At 44.4% G+C, this 14,805-nt stretch overlaps 1 protein-coding gene and 1 pseudogene across 2 annotated transcripts in view; one reads left to right on the forward strand and one right to left on the reverse strand.

Moving 5' to 3' along the window:
* FBXO42 (F-box protein 42) overlaps nucleotides 1–14,805 on the forward strand; it is a 107,321-nt gene that overhangs the window by 18,799 nt on the left and 73,717 nt on the right. The window contains exon 1 of one of the 2 annotated variants that reach the window (XM_019982678.2): nucleotides 4,690–4,909. The exons of the other annotated variant lie outside the window; for it this stretch is intronic. The gene's annotated coding sequence lies outside the window, so the exon portion shown is untranslated. Of the gene's footprint in view, nucleotides 1–4,689; nucleotides 4,910–14,805 lie in introns of those variants that run through there. 2 annotated transcript variants of the gene reach the window in all.
* LOC139185760 (small ribosomal subunit protein eS1 pseudogene) lies at nucleotides 1,780–4,693 on the reverse strand (annotated as a pseudogene).

Here is a 14,805-nt window from a genome sequence, read left to right on the forward strand (position 1 = left end):
GCTCCTTTACCAGGGACGGAACCCACACCCTCTGCATTGGAAGGTGAAGTTTTAACCACTCGACTGCCTCAGTCCTTCCCCAGGGAAGTCCCCCAGCAACTGCATTTCTAGGAAATTTCCCTACAGATACGTGTACTCATATGCAAATAAATGTATAAGGATATTGATTGCTGTTTGTTTATAATCACAGAAGACTGGAAACAAATGCCTATCTCTAGAGGATTTGTTTTAAAAATATATGGACCAGCCATGCAAAGGACTAGAATGAACTACTAACAAAACTTAGGTGGTTCTAAATAAACTGACTTCAAAAGATCTCGAAGAACTATAGTTATTAGAAAAACAACACGGTACAGAGCAGTGTGTATAGTTTGCTTTGTGTAGGTTTTTAAATTTATATGTGTATTTGTGTATGCATCTCTAGAGAGATATAAGGGACTTGTAACGGTGGTCACCTTGGTGGAGAGGCAAAGTTTACCAGGTGGCTGGGAGACGGGCTGCACTTCATTTTATCATGTGTCCTTTTGTCCCTTTGAAATTTGTTTTACGTGCGTACATTATTTACTCTAAGTAAGTACATACGTAAGAAATTCCTTGCAGTAATTGTCGTGGTGGCCTCTGGACGATACTAGAGGGATCGGATCATAGCCACTCCCCTCACCCGAGCTTTGTTTTGTCCCCTCATCTCCAGTCATGTCCCAGTCTGTCTTCACCATGTAGAGAGATTGTTCTAAAACACCATTTCATCATATATCCTCCCTACCCCCAAATCTCCACGACCTAGGAGGTAATATCCAGTTTTTCTCCTGATATTCCAGGCCATATATTAACTGACCTTAATCTTATGTTCCTTTTGTTTGTCAGAAGCAACATTGTACAGAGTTCAGTAGCAGTCTTTGAAGAGAGACCACCTGGGTTCAAACCCACTGTGACTTTAGGTTAAGCCACTTAATCCCAGTGTTCATCAGGTTCATCAGCTGCAAAATAAGCTCAACAAAGGCACTTACTTAGCAGTGTTTAGAAGTTGTGCAACATAGAAAAGTTAGTTGCTTGTCTAACTCTTTGCAACCCATGGACTGCAGTTCACCAGGCTCTTCTGTCCATGGGATTCTCCAGGCAAGAATACTGAAGCAGGTTGCCATTTCCTTTTCCAGGAGACCTTCCCAACCCAGGGACAGAACCTAGGTCTCCTGCATTTCAGGCAGACTCTACCTACCGTCTGAGCTACCAGGGAAGCTAAAGTAGCAGGGTTTGGTATATAATAAGAGTATACATTATACACTGACTGCCATTGCTGTAATAATAATACTTAGGGCTTATCATCAATGATAATTTTTATTGGCCTTTTACACAGCATTTTCTGTCTCTCCCAGGAAACTGTGGGGCCTCCATGAGGTCAAGGACTTTGTTGTTTTATTTAAAAGTACATTACTAGACTTTTTTTTTTTTAAGTACATTACTATGGCTTGGCACATAGTTCTTGTTTAGTCACTAAGCCATGTCCCAACTTTTTTGTGATCCATGGACGCAGCCCGTCAGGCTTCTCTGGCAGTGAAATTTTCCAGGCGAGAACAGTGGAGAGGGCTGCCATGGGCACTCGCTAATATTTGACTGGATGCCTTGTTTTCAAATTCCCAGTTCATTTATTCGTTCAACAAATACTTGGTGAGTCTCCAATGTGTGCCAGTCTCTATTTGGTGATAAAGCAGTGTACAGAAAGTCCCTGCTGTCTTTGAGCTAGGAGATTCACGGTGGAGTGGTTCTGTATTTGAACCTGTTCTATCATGACCTAGCAGTTCCAAACCCAACTGGCCATCAGAATCCCTGGGGAGCTTTAGAAGAAGTTGGAGGCAGTGTCTAGCCTGGGCCCTGGAACCTAGTTTTTTACACAAGATTTTTACCACCGTTAAAAGTCTGAATTTTAAAGATTCTTGGTTGCATGGCCCACATCTGTTGGCTCATTCAACTTTAGTACCTGTCTCATCCCCAGTAGCTTTTCCAGAATCACCACTTCACTATAAAACTGCATGTGTTTTCCCAAGTCAAACTTGAACTTCTTCAGCATTTTTACTTTATTATTTATTCATCTATATTAAAAAGTGTAACTGAAGTATACTTGATTCACAGTGTTGAGTTAGTTTCAGGTGTACAGCACAGTGATTCAATTATGTGACCCAGGGATCAAACCCTGAGGCCCTGCATTGGCAGGCGGATTCTTTACCATTGAAGCACCATGGATGCCCCAGGTGTGTGTGTGTGTGTGTGTGTGTGTGTGTGTGTATGCAGTTTTACTTTTCTAACAAAGACATCATGGAGTGGGTAAATAGACCGATAAACCTTTTAGGTCTCTTCCAATGCTGTCTGAAATCAACTTATTGACCACTTCTATCTAGTCATTTGTCTGCATCTCTTGGGTCATGATTTCCATCATCTTTTGGGTTTGGTGGACCTGTCGAAGCTGAGCATAAGAGTTCTTCTGAATCTGATTGTTTCATTTTCTTTCTTTTCTTTTTTTTTTTTTTTTAGTAAAGTCAAGAGAAAACAAACAAGCAAGTAACCATCAGTAATCTTGACATCAACATGAGCTTCAATCACAGTCTGCCATTTTTGACCATGGAGCATGTTTTGTCAGAGGTATCATTGCCATGGAAATTAGGCAGTTTTTGCCCTGAACATCCTCAGTAATTAGCTTGAAGTTTTAAAATGCCACTTCATCATTCTGCACATCAGCAAGGCTCACTTCAAAACAACAACCCCAGAGGCCATCAGATGGGATTTTGGTTCCCAGAGTTTTTACTAGTGTTTTTCCAATATTTCTTATATTGAACATAGCTGATGTTTTCACATTATACCAATCTTTCTTAGAAAACAGACCAACCACTTCCTTCTTGGTTCCCTTTTTGCTGCCTTTCATAAGGTGCTCATTGTTGCTGACCTCCAGAGAGCCAAAAGGTAGAACCTGCATTTTTAAAAGGAAGCACTTACAAGCTGGTCCAGTGTTTCTAACACTGAGCTCTACAGAGTATTTGGGGGTGTGGAATTGTTCACACGTTCTATGACAATTTTTAAGCTTGAGATTTAAAAAATTTTACTTGACACGTGGGGGTCTTCACTGCTGCAAGGGCTTTTCTCCAGTGCTGGGCGGGGCTACTCTGGTTGCCTGCATGGGCTTCTCATCACAGCCTCTGGTCTTGTTGCAGAGCTCAGGCTCTACAGCACTCAGGCTTCAGCAGTTGTGGCACATGGACTCAGGATTTGTGGCTCTCCGGGCCTGGAGCACAAGCTCAGTAGCTGTGGCACACAGGCTCTGTTGTCTCGAGGCGTGGACAGTCTTTCTGGACTAGGGACCAAACCTGTGTCTCCTGCGTTGGCAGACATTCTTTACCACTGAGCCAACCCGGAAGCCAAGCTTGGGATTTTTAATGATATGATTTTAATATTTATTTTTATATATAACTACCAAGTTTCTCTTTTGCTGTGACATTTTCTAACTGAAAGGCTTTTTCCCCCCCTAAGATTTTTTTACTCATTGGCTGTGGAGGGTCTTCGTTGCTTTGAGCAGGCTTTCTCTACTTGTGGTGGGCAGGGGCTTCTCTTGTGGAGCACCTGCTCCAGGGCCCACTGGCTCAGTAACTGCCATGCAGAGGCTTAGTTGCCCCCCCGGGGAAAGTGGGATCCTCCAGCATGAGCGATTGAATTGGTGTCCCCTGCATTGCAAGGCAGATTTCTAAAGACTGGACCACCAGAAAGCTCCCTCCGTGAGTGTTTAACCAGGGGTCTTTGCATTATTCAAGTGTGTAGCACAGATAGTGCTTTTCAGAGTGAGCTTGACCCAGATCTGTTCAATAGCGTCTTGCCTTCCCAACTTGAGAGCAGACTTGGTTCTGACCCAGCCCCATGTCCTATGAGGTGTCCCAGAATGCCCACTTTATCCCAGGGTGGTGGGCTGGCAGTTCAAGGTTGCTTCATTGTTAGGTGCCTGGGGTGAAGACTGACGTCCTTGGGCTCTATATCTCTGGCACCCCCTTCGATCACATGCTGTACAGATACTTCAGGAAGGTTGGCATTCACACACCAGATTGCTCCCTTGGAAGGGGGACTTTGCTGGAACCCATCCCATCGCAATAATGATGATGGAAAGAACAAAGAGCTTGGGAACCAGTTACGCCTAAATTCAAATCCTACCTCCGCACCCCAACTACCCTGCAATGTGGCTTTGGGAAAATGATACATCCTGTGCCTCAGTTTCCGCACCTGAAAAATGGAGTCAGTAACCAGTCACACAGTGGTGGTTACAGTTACGGGAGGCTTAGTTGCATAACCAAGGCACTGAGTTTCTCTCCATCAGTTGGCATCAAGAGCACTTGTGCTCATCGGACCCTGAGAAGTACAAGTGAATTAACTGACATCTATTACAGTCTCAAGCCGTTGGTAAACCTGCTTGATTGTCCCAAGGAGTGCGGGTGAGAGCGGTTCTGAGGCCGTCCTTCCCTCCAGCCTGGCTCCACAGGCGGCGTTCCGACCTTGGAGAACCTGCCGGGGTCTGCAGTGGGGTGCGGGGCGGTGGCGGCGGGCTGAGGCGGTGCGCGGCGGCACGCACCTTCCCACCTGGCACCGCCCACAGGCCGCCCCGCGCGGGCCCGCCGCGCTGACAAGTGCGCGCGCGCGCCCTCCGCGCCGGCCCGTGGCGCATGCGCGCTCCGCGCTGTCTTCTCAGCCAGAGCGGCGGCGGCGTTTGAGTGGAGGAAGATGGCGGCTCCGGGCTGCTCGGTGTCCCGCCAGCTGTGAGGAGTCCCGAGTGCGGCGGGCGCGGCCTGCGGCGCAGCGCGTCTGCTCGCGTCCTGACCCGGGTTCCCTCACCGCCTTCGCCAGCGGAGCGTACCCGAGAACGTGGCGCGGGCTAGGCCAGGTGAGGCCTCTTCCTCTCCCGGGGCCGCGGCTGGGAGCCGGCGCCTTCTGCCCTTTATGCGCTGGGTCCGGCCCGGGCCGTGGACCCCGCGCGGGGGTCGGTGCCGGCTGGCCTGGGGGCCTCGCCTTAGTCTTCCTCGGCATCTCCGGGTGAGGCAGGCAGGAGAGCCCTTTTCCAGGCAGCCTCTGGGATGGGCGAACCCGGCCTCTGCCCTCTAGCACGGCGGTTTTCGTCCCCCCACCGGGGCCACGAAGGGTGTGTGACCGGGGTAAGGATGGCTTTGAGGTGTCAGATCACCTTCCACCCCGCCCCCAAATCTTTAACGCCTCGGGAGGCGCCGGAGTCCGGTGCTCTCCAAAATTAGGGCTGCGGCGAGGAGCCAGCATCTCTGAAGCTGCAGCTGCAAAAGGAAGATTTTGGAATTGGTTTTAAAAAATGAAACACAAGCAACCTTTCCTACCCTTTTAGCTTTTTGAGTGTTCCCCCAGCGAAGTAGGAACTGCGGATCTCCTTGATTAAGACAGCAGCCCACGTTGTGACAGTGGAAGGCTTCTGGCGAGAATTGTTTGTGCAAAGGGAACCGTGGAGGGTGGGAACCAATTTGTAAACGAAGAAAAAACAGTTGTAAGATCTTGATAGTCTCCGCAGAGTAACTTCGGTGCTAATGAAGCCCTCGTTCCTTTGAAACCTTTGGATTGTTAAGATTTCGATACCTAATTGCTTTTGTCTACTGGTCTCTGAATTTTATTGGGAGAATAAAAGCTTTATTTCTTAATTGCCATAGTCTTTGGACTTTTCCTGTGGTTGGTTCCAGTTGCCCAGAACGCATTACCCGTTCTCGGTTGCTGGCCTGACGTTGTGCTGTTCTTAGCCTTCTTGAGAACAACTTTTGTTGCTGTTGTTCAGATGCTAATGTGGAGACTTTGATTTTGTTTCTCTAGTAGAGAAGCCAGTGTGAAGCCTTGCGGTTTCTTCCTTGAGGAATGATGGCTTCAGTTGCAGTTGTTCTGTGGGAAATTGTTGAGGCCATAGCCTTGGCTTGGACACGCCAGATACCTTTTGTAACTTATATTTGTTCAACTAGTGCTTAAGAAGGATGACATGGGTTTAAAGGGACACGAAAATCTGAGAGGAAATAGCATCGTTCAGAGGTGAGCATTTAAGATTTAGTCTGCAGCTTTTACTGGGAATAGTGACGCCCTGCTTCAGATCCCTCATTTTGAGTGTATGCGTGTATATAAACTGGTTTCCTTTCTGTTGCATGATGTCCTTTTATATCCTATAACTGTTAGCTTTTGACAAGCCTGGTATAAGTATTACTCTTATCTATATTGATCCGTGGGTTTTCAGTCTGTTTCAGGAGCTTTTAATTGTTAGAAGAACTACTGTTTAATGTTAGTTAATTTGGGGGCCTTTTTTCCTCTTAGAGCCTCTTCCATAGGGATTTGTAGATTCTCTCAGTGCCTTTGCTAAGGACATGAACCTAAACCAGCAACTTCTCTGTTTTAGAAAGTTGGAGAGCCGCTCTGTGTATCAATGTGCTAATAAAGAGTCAGGAGATTAATGCAGGAAACGTCCTGGTGGTTTGGCACTGCACTTCTTGGCGCGCTGTGTTGGGTTGTTGTGCTAAATCATCATCAGGTATTGATGCAACTTCAGGACATCCATGACATCATTCACTCTCCAGCGTTTTGCCTTTTGCAGTTTCTTCTCAGAGTCACAGAAAAGTAGGATCAGGAAAAATCGCTTAGAATGCTTCTCAAGTGTCTGATTTCTGGAAGAGCCTTCTCTAAAACTGCTTTATAAAGTTAAAACCCTCCTGTAAGACTCAGAGCCGTGTAATTGCTACATACTGTGAAAATGCTAGCGCAGCCTCTAGGTTTTACAAGAATATTGAAGTCCCCAGAAGTTACTCCAGAGATGAACAAAAATACACGATTGTCTTTGTGATTTCAGGTTTGTTTTAGTCAGTCTGTATGAAACCAGAAGCCATTTGTTTAAATTACGCCCTTCTCACTTCACAAGATTGTTACGTGAAACAACAGTGTTTGTGAAAATGCTTTGTAAAATAGAAGGCGAATGTAAAATTGATTATTCAGTGATCAGTTTTATGAAGATGCATGTTGAGGGCCTTCTCTGTGCTGGACAATCTGGGAAGTGGGTCCTGATGATTCTAAGACAAGACAGCTTTTGGTCTGAAGTTGCTCGCAACATGGTCTGGGAGCCAGTCTAAGAAATGAGTTAAATACGCCGCAGTGTGAAAAATGCACTGAATCCAACCAAAGGAGTGAGAAAGTCTCAGAGCCAGGGTGGCTTTCCCCAGCCTTTCCTGTTATTCTGCAGGAAAATATCCCTTTTGTGAGCAACCTGCTTTTTATAAAAACTTAGAAAATAATTCTGTCATGAGTTCTTTTCCTCTTTTATTCATTCACTGTTCAGACACTTCCCACACAGTGAGCCCCAGTTATGGTTTCTGCATCCTCAGAAATCCACCAGAGGCTTGGGAGAACCTTTTTGAGAGTGAGTCACATGCACAAGAGATAAACACAAACATTGCAGCTGCAATTAAAATATCTCAGATTACTAAGTGGTGACAACTTTAGAGGGATGACGCTTTGGTTTTTGTTTTATAAACGGGCACATGCAGGACTATGATTTTAATTTGATCACACTTAATCAATGTTTAGTTGTCTGTCCCTTAGAATGTTGACTATTAGTGATTATTAATACTGTCTCTTTTCCCAATAATAAATAAAGCAAGAACGTCCTTCTCCTTTTGAAGTGAAGCTAACAGCTTAAGCCAGACTCTACTAAACTGTTTTGTAAAATCTATTTACATAGATTGAGGTTGCTTAGCATCTCTGATCTTGAACTTCTGTTCGGTACAGTTTTCTCGTCTTAGTGCTGTGGTATTTTATAATCAATGTAGCGTGCTGTTGCCCACGCTGCAGAAAGTCTACAGATGTTTGAATTGAGCGGCATCTGTAAGCGGTGCAGTGTTGGACACGCACCATCTGTACCTTAACTGAAAATGGGTGCTTCGGGTCGTGGTTGACAGGAAAGTGAAGGTGGTGTGTTCCTTTTTCTAGCTTACGTGTAGAAAGGTAGACAAGTCATTTTAAAATTGCCCACTATTAAACTCATAACACTGTGGCTTACTTTAAAAATAGTTTCTTGTGACATTCTTCTAAATGTCTTGTGAAATTATGACTTAGTGGTACTCTTGGGAAGCTTAGTTTTGTGTTTCCTTACTCACGTATGGATCAGAAGGCAAATTTGCTCTGAGTTCTGATTCTTCCTGTATTAAGTTTCTACTTTTTAATTTCTAAAGTTTTCTCCTAGGCATTTAATTTTTTCCCAATCTTTCTGTTCTGTTTTCCTTCAAAAGTGGAAGTATCTTGTACTTTAATGTTTTTTAAATTCATAAATCTGATAAACGTACAGATATTATATAAAGCAATAGTTATTTGTAAAATTTTACTACTCTGGACAGTATCTTGGCTTAGACAGTAACATGTTTTCTCTTGTTTCCTAGTTATATTGAATACATAGATTTCAGGTAGTTCATACAATTTCTTTAAAGGCAAACAAGTTTTAGTTTTAGCTACTAATATTCTCTTAGAATATTTCATATTTAGGATAATTTTATTTCAGCTGTCTTAAGGAATTCCTTAGTATGGCATACTCCCCAAAATCTGTTTCCTTTATTCGTCTCACTTAAATGTTTGCTTCATGTTACTATATAGAGAACAAGAAATTTTTTTTTTCCAGAATGAACCTCTTGTTTGGAGAAAGGTTGATGTTAATTTTAAGTTGATCAGTACAGTTTTACTAAGTGTCTCCTCTCCCATCTGCTGGTTAGATCAAGGGGAAATGGGAGTTTATCCTTCTAGCTCAGTGTTTATTTTAAAGCTTTCCTTGGTTGGTCCAGCAGTGTTGTTTGCGGTCTGTTCTAAGGACTGCTCTCTTACCTTTTGCTTTGAGATACGTAATGACGTCTTTCCAAATAGACCCTTTGGTCTAGTCAAAATCAAGCACACTGCTCTCTTCCTTACTTTCCTGTGGGTCCTTCAAATTTTGATTTGTCAGTCTTCATTACCTCTCCCCACCTTTTTTCTCCCCCGGTAAATGTAGTTCTCTCTTCTAAGTGTGTTTCATAAATCATAATGGCATTTTGGAATATAATTCTCTGTTCAGTTCAATTCAGTCGCTCAGTCGTGTCCAACTCTTTGCGACGCCATGAATCGCAGCACGCCAGGCCTCCCTGTCCATCACCAGCTCCCGGAGTTCACTCAGACTCACGTCCATTGAGTCAGTGATGCCATCCAGCCATCTCATCCTCTGTCATCCCCTTCTCCTCCTGCCGCCAATCCCTCCCAGCATCAGAGTCTTTTCCAATGAGTCAACTCTTCACATGAGGCGGCCAAAGTACTGGAGTTTCAGCTTCAGCATCATTCCTTCCAAAGAAATCCCAGGGCTGATCTCCTTCAGAATGGACTGGTTGGATCTCCTTGCAGTCCAAGGAACTCTCAAGAGTCTTCTCCAACACCACAGTTCAAAAGCATCAATTCTTCGGTGCTCAGCCTTCTTCACAGTCCAACTCTCACATCCATACATGACCACAGGAAAAACCATAGCCTTGACTAGACGAACCTTTGTTGGCAAGGGAATGTCTCTGCTTTTGAATATGCTATCTAGGTTGGTCATAACTTTCCTTCCAAGGAGTAAGCGTCTTTTAATTTCATGGCTGCAGTCACCATCTGTAGTGATTTTGGAGCCCCAAAAAATAAAAGTCTGACACTGTTTCCACTGAGATACATAACAGTATGTGGATTAGAATGTCACATTTTATTTAACTTAAAGTAACTTAACGGTAATGAACCTTAAAGACGTTGCATCAGGTGAAATAAGCCGCAAAAGAACAAATACTGTGTGATGACACTGGTATGAGCTCCCCAGAACAGTCTTAATTCATAGCGAGCAAAAGTGGAATGACCGTTGCTGGGGCCGGGAAGAGGGAAGGGAGAGTTACAGTTTAATTTTAGTTTGGGATCAAAGTTCTGGAGGTTGATGGAGGTGACGGTTGCCCAACAATGTACTTGATGCCACTGCACTACATATTCGAAAATGATTAAAATGACAGTTTTTATGTAACGTATAAACACACAGAGGAAGCTTAATGGTTTACATATGCTCTGTGGGCTGGATTGATCATTATTTATTTCAGTATAGTAATTAAGATCATAGGCTCTGGCCCCGGGGAGACCCAGGCTCATGTCCTACCTAGTTCTGCTGCTTCCCTTGGGCATGGACCTTAGGTTCTTTAACCCTCAGTTTTTTCGCCTATAAAATGAGGGTAATGCCCACGTTTGGGGACAGTTAAGTTTCAGAGTGCGAATGAACTTCTCAACGTATTGCCTAGCACATAGTAAACACTCAGGTCGTAAACATTGTTACTACGTTGTTTGACGGAACGTTGAGACCGGAACAAGGGAGCGTGGCCGCTGGCTTCGTCCTCGCGCGTCCCAGTGGCCTGCCTGGCCCGTGTGTGGATGTGCCTGTAGCGGGAATACACGTTCTCCCGTTCCCGCTGTGCTCCTCTTGCTGTCTTTGGAGAACTGGGCTTATTCGTGTCTTCATTTGACACCACTGCCCGGATGTTTCTTAAATCTATCCAGTTGTGATCTTTCTTTTATGCCTCTTAATTTTCCAGGGACTTTATACAGCATATTCTCTAATTCAACTGCCCATGTGTTCACAACTAAGTCCGTTATTTCACCCCACACGTCTCTGAAGATAAAAAAACCTTTACTAACCAGGTTCCCATCTCAATATTCCCATTTCTCTAGATAGAGTAATTTTATTCTAATCTTGTAAAGCTGGGACTCGTTGGTTAATACTACTGAAACAATCTGTGTGTGTGCCCTGTGCAGACCTGTGTTATCTTGCTCAGTGTTCCTCAGATTTGCCTGCTTCTCGTTATATTTGCTGGCGTGACTCTAGAATGCAGACTGAAGTGCTGATGTAGTTGTTAAATGAACTGGTCTTGTTCCAGGGCCGTGCTGTTTATTAGATGTGTGATCTCAGTCTCCCTCATCTTCAGGAAGGGAGTTACAGTTCCTGCCTCATAAAATATGTAAATGTCCACACACGATAAATAGTCTATGAAAAGTAGTTGCTGTTGATGGAGTTGTTCTTGGTAGTTTCTGGAAACGATTAGGATTGAAGTGACAGTATTATGACAGACCAGTCTTAAAGAACTACGCTCTGAATGTTTCTCCTCTGATTGGGATCCTGTGGTAACTCATTATTGCCTGGTTCTCTTAAGTGTGAGATAAGAAGAGAATACTTCCTCAGACCTCAGTGATGCTTTATTGCGACTGTGCTGCTAAATACGGTTATCATCTTGGTTTTACACACTTGCATCAGCCTTTTTGGAGAAGGAAATGGCAACCCACTCCCATATTCTTGCCTGGAGAGTCCCATGGACAAAGGAGCCTGCTGGACTCCAGTCCACGGGGTCGCAAAGAGCTGGAAAGTCGGACTGAGCGGCTAACACACACACGCTTATCTGTGAAGCTCTCCATTTGGACTTCTTTGTACCTTTCCAGCCTTATTTTCCACGACACGTATCGTGCAGTCTGTTAAAGCCAGACTCGTCTCACTGCCTCTCATGTAAATCATGTTCGTTTTTATAACTGAAAGATTCATTTTCCTAATAGAAACCTTTTTTTTTTTTTTTTCCATTTAACTACTCGGTCTAGCTCTACAGAGTAACTCCTATATGCTCCACCTGTTTGTCCTCGCACAAATAGGTTCCAAAAAGAAAGTTACTGTGCTGACTCCTACCACATATCTTAAAGTGGACATATCATGCAGCGTAATCCACATGTAATATTTTTAGTGTCATAGGCACATTTAGTCCTTCCATATCGCATATTCACTCAGTGTGTGCTTTTGATTCTTATGGCTGATGTTCTTCATGATCTTTCTGAAGCATTGCATAATCCCAAGTGTCTGTTGAGTCTTTCTTGCCTTTTTGTTCATTGGTCCATCCATTCAACAAACATTTATTGAATGTTGCTATGTGCTAGGCATGGTTCAAGGTATTAGGGTCACGATGGACAGAATAGGCAAGGGCTCCGATTTCCAGGACCTTATATTTGAGAATGAAGAAAGGAATTAATGAATGAACAAAATTTCACATAAGTACTTCAAAGAAGATGAAAGAGAGCTAGCTTGAAGGGAAAACTAATTGAAATTGGTTTAGAGAAGGCTCTGTGAGAGGTGATGTTCAGGCTGAAAGATACGAGGCAGGACGTTCAGTGGTAAGTTTGGGGACATAAGGAACAGCGAGTGTAAAGGCCTAGAGTAGGAACCAGGATCCGGTCAGGATTGCCAGCTTGCATTTGGCTGTTACTTAGTTTTTGCTTCATAGTCTAAAAACCTCCTCCCCTTTTTTCTTTCCCTCAGTGACATTAACTATTTTTTTTTCTTGCTGCATGTGGCGTGTGGAACTTGCCTGACCAGGGAGCGAACCCATGCTCCCTGCGTGGGAAGTGAGTCTTAGCCACTGGACCACCAAGGAAGCCCAGACGTTGATTTTGAAGAGGCCAGTCTGGTTCGTTGGTAGACCCTTCCACAGTCGTGATTGGTTTCACTGTGTATTGTGTCACTCAGTCCCTTCCTTATCCCCTCCTAAGACAAGTCTGAAGGCTTGACAGAGTCCTGCTTGCAGTCCTGGGTGACACTGTGTTCACGTTGTATCACACTTGATGTCAGCTTTTGCCGTTTTGATACTGAGTTTGATCACTTGGTTAACCTGAGAGTCCTCGATCTTTCCTTTGTAAAAGTTTCCCTTTATGTGGATCAGGTAATCTGTTGGGTAGCAGTTTAACGCAGTTACTCTATTCTCCTTCACCTATTGGTTTTCATGTCCATCAGTGATCCTTGCCTCAGTCAGTTTCATTGGAGGTTGCGAAAGGGTGATTATTTTCACAATTATTAGCTGGCGAGATACCATCAACCAGGGATTAACTACTAAAAGTCTCTCCTAGTAAGGCAGGGTGTTTTGGTTGATTCTTTGCTTTTTGTTATAAATTTTGTTGGGGCTTCCCAGGTGGCTCATTGCTAAAGAATCCGCCGGGCAAATCAGGAGATGCAGTTTCGATCCCTGAGCTGGGGAGATCCCCTGGAGAAGGACATGGCACCCCTCTCCAGTATTCTTGCCTGGAGAATTGTATGAACAGAGGAGCCTGGTGGGCTGCAGTCCGTGAGGTCGCAAAAAGTCAGATGAGACTCAGCAGCTGAGCACACACACAGTCGGTCACCTCAGTGGCAGCAAATGAGTCCCTGCTAATCTCTGTATCACTGTGGGCACAAAATTTGTATTTATTCATTCTTTTGCGCTTGGTTGTGGCCATGGGTCTGACGCTGGCCTTCGGCCAGTGTGAGCACTGCGTCCTGTCCCTGTGCCGTCACTTCTGGGTGGTTTTCTGTCACAAGATACCCCAGGTGCACCTTGCACTCTCTCTGTTCTTGACCCCAAATCAGCCATGTTTCTAGGAACACCTAGTCTCCTTTACAGAGAATGCCGTCAGAAACCAAGTTCTGAGCGCCAGCAATGCTCACTGCCACTGGGTCCTCGTTATTTCCAGGTTCTTTCACTGGGCAGAGACAGAAAATGCGTTTTTTAGAAATCAAAACTTCATGTCGACATTCCAGTTTAATTTGAACATATTACAGGGCTCTTCTCTTTAGGTTTTTTATTTGTCTTTCTTGAACTGACAATCTCATTTTCTAGAATTGTTTGTATTTATTTGCTTTATCCTACTGTACACGTAACTTTTAAAAGTATAGCATTCATATTGTTACTAACAAAATTACTAAGGTAAATTTAAATTTTATTTGTGATTCTTTTTATCTTTAGAATATTCTGTCAAGATCCAGTCAAGACAATGAAAAACATACTAGATATTTCAGGTAGAGGATATTTAACATAGGTGCAAGACTGAGAGGGCAAAACAGAGTAGGGCAGGGTAACTTAGAGACCAAGAACTGGGGAGACACTGTGGCCTCAAGTGCTGGGAGCAAAAGGGAGAGATGATATAACAACGGTTTCGAAGAATATCGAGGGGAGGGGCACCCGCCACCTCAAGCACTGCTGCGACTTTCAGAGCTGCGACCAAGAGGGGAAATCACCAAGGTGTGCTGCATGGCTGGTGCTTGCATCATGTCTTCCTCCGTCAGTGCAGTTCAGTCGCTCAATCGTATCTGCTCTTTGCGACCCCATGGATTGCAACACACCAGACCTCCCTGTCCATCACCAGCTCCCAGAGCTTGCTCAAACTCATGTCCATTGAGTCAGTGATGCCGTCCAACCATCTCATCTGTCGTCCCCTTCTCTTCCTGCCTTTAATCTTTCCCACCATCAGGGTCTTTTCAAATGAGTCAGCTCTTCACATCAGGGGGCCAAAGTATTGGAGTTTCAGCTTCGGCATCAGTCCTTCAATTGAATATTCAGGACTGATTTCCTTTAGGACGGACTGGTTGGATCTCCTTGCAGTCCAAGGGACTCTCAAGAGTCTTCTCCAACACCACAGCTCAAAAGCATCAATTCTTTGGTGCTCAGCTTTCTTGATAGTCCAACTCTCACATCCATACATGACCACTGGAAAAACCATAGCCTTGACTAGACGGACCTTTGTTGGCAAAGTAATGTCCCTGCTTTCTAATATGCTGTCTAGGTTTATCATAGCTTTTCTTCCAAGGAGCAGGCATCTTTTAATTTCATGGCTGCAGTCACCATCTGCACTGATTGGAGCCCGAGAAAATAGTCTGTCATGGTTTGCATTGTTTCCCCATCTATTTGCCATGAAGTGATGAGACGAGATGCC

The sequence above is a fragment of the Bos indicus genome, chromosome 2 (assembly GCF_029378745.1).
Source record: "Bos indicus isolate NIAB-ARS_2022 breed Sahiwal x Tharparkar chromosome 2, NIAB-ARS_B.indTharparkar_mat_pri_1.0, whole genome shotgun sequence".
NCBI classification, from domain to species: domain Eukaryota; kingdom Metazoa; phylum Chordata; class Mammalia; order Artiodactyla; family Bovidae; genus Bos; species Bos indicus.